This window comes from Amphiura filiformis, chromosome 20 (genome assembly GCF_039555335.1).
Source record: "Amphiura filiformis chromosome 20, Afil_fr2py, whole genome shotgun sequence".
NCBI classification, from domain to species: Eukaryota; Metazoa; Echinodermata; class Ophiuroidea; order Amphilepidida; family Amphiuridae; genus Amphiura; species Amphiura filiformis.
In genome coordinates, this window is record NC_092647.1 from 43595629 (window position 1) to 43598339 (window position 2711).

Consider the following 2711-nt stretch of genomic DNA (forward strand, 5'->3'; position numbering starts at 1 on the left):
TATGCAGTTCAGGTCAAGTAGCTGCAGCTGATTTAGAATTGATTATTTATAGATATATTTTTATAAGAAATATTTAGATAAATTAGATAGTTTAGTTCATGCATATAAATAATTATTTTAATTTGGAAGAGCTTTCTATATATTTTTGTTCAGAGGATCACGTATGTAATCATCCCGGGGTAATCATTTATAATTTTTGAAATTAAATGAATAAAGTTGTATTTTTATGAACAACCCTAATAATTATATTGTAATACAATAATACACTAATAATGCAATGAAAATATTATGTACTAATTCATTACTAAAATACAATGATCAATGTGTTAGTTAAGCCTTCTTAGCCCTGCTTTAGACATTACATCCAAACACGTTTGCCTTAGTGTTAACAAATTAATTTAGATTTAGCGTACTAAAATATGTACCACTAACTAGGCCAAAAAAAAAAAAACAAGTTTGTTTCCTGTAGCGCGCGTATTTCGTTTTTGACAGCTTATTTTGCGCATTTGATTGATTTTTTTTTTGCTTAAAAGGAAAGAAAAAAAGGAAAAAACCCAGAAAATCGCAAAAAAAAATAATATAAAACACTACTGGAGAAAACATTAGGCCTACACAAACGCGTGTAGTGAAAAACTACTGACGAAAACATCACACATTTTTTTAATACCTTTTTTAATTTGCAAGTTGAGGGGGGGGGGATCAGAACATTATTCTTGAATATGAAGAAATGTAATTTTTTGTGGGTGTCGGACCCACTGTAAATTCCCATTCCAATTCGCATTAAAAAGGGGTTTTTTTTGTTCATTTCAAGGCATGGATTTAAAAGTAAAAATAAAAAAACTGCATTTCGCATTTGACTTTTTAGACCTGCTACAGGAAACAAACATGTTTTTTTTTTTTTGGTCTTAGAACTACTTGTATGAATTTTGTCAGCACTTTTTCAAAGTTAGAGGCCTATATACATAATATGTTGCGTGATAATGTAATACGTATATTAATTAAACATTTGTTGAGATTTGTTGAGAATACTTAATTAAATTGAGGTAATTAATTAATTTTATTTAAAATCATTTTGTTGAAATAATTTAGTTTGCACTTTGTACCTATGTTGTTCGTTTTAGAACTAAGTTATTAAAATATCAAGCTAACAATACATAACATAATTTGACGTAACACATCATAGTAAAGCAATAATTGTATAGGCCTATTTAACAAGGCAATAATGCGTATAGGCAATAAGGATAGTAGAGATGTTGAGTTGAAGCTTATTTTGTACACAGTGGTGTAGCTAAGTGTTGTGGCACCCGGGCAGGAATACCCCAATTCCTAAAACATTAGCGCAAATACCACTAATTTAGTAAATCAAGTTGATTTTCGATCTTAAAAATGACTGTTATTATGTTGAAGTGCGCATGAATGTCTGTGAACATTTGATATAAGGCGCTAAGTTATTGGCGCCCCTAAGACGGCGCCCAGGCCACATATTCTCCCTTGCCCCCTTATGCCACGGTGGTACACAGTAATACAATTTGAAAGTTTACATTGAGGCAATTTAAATCATCAGTCAGATGTCTAAATACGTTATGTTAAATATCATAAAAGAAACAATAATACACATGAAAGATCATGTTTTGTCACCACAAGTTTATGAATAAAATACCGTATTCACTACATAATGTATTTTGTTTTAAATATTATTATAACCATTGTCAAAAACAATAAGCATGATAAGGGAAGTTTACATCTAACCCAATGCTACTTTGCGCAGTATTTGTTGTGGGAGCGGAAAGTACACCAGACCTATCGAATTGCATTCTGAATGCAAGGAATGTCCTGATATAATTTTGATATTTTGAAATTTGTGATAAATTAACAGTACACATTTTATGACAAATTATTAAAATTTGATTTTTTTTTGATATTTAACAGTCCTCGAAGTAAACATAGGCCCACGATCAGTTGAAAATTTTGACCTTTCATATTGAAGATATACATTTTTTCATCCCAGCTACATATCAAAAATATCAATTTTTAATCATATGCCATAAAATGTATTATACCGCGAATTAAAAAAAAAATCTAAATTATTTGATATCAGGAGGACATTATATCACACAATTAACATCATACGATTGGTTTTCTTGCCCTACTCTACTATACTTGGTGCATAAGTTAAATGGCCAGTTATTGAGTCATTTTAAGCAGTATGCAGACTTTTTATTAGACGTAAAATATTTGATGTAATATATCTACGTTATTAAATCTATTGCCATTCTATTTCCATTAATGTTTAGTTCTAACGAACGTTTGATGACGTAAAATCGATAATATATTCCTACCAGATATTATACGTAACATTATTATCAATTTTACGTCATCAAACATTCGTTATATAGGCCTAGAACTTAAACATAAATATAATGGGACTAGATTAAATAACGTAGATATGTTACATCAAATATTATACGTATTACTCGGAGTCTGCATACTGCTTAATGTAATATTTTTGAAAGCTGTTCAATGAATTATTTAGCAGAGCCTACCAATACAGCAAGTAACACCAATATTGATCAATGTGCATATCGATGGATTGAGGTTCGTCATCTCTGGATTCCCACAATGCATCGCGCACTGTCTCAAATTTTATCGTCATCATATCAGCGCTGCATTCATTTCAAGTTCATGATCACGCGGGATCATGGTAATGAGTC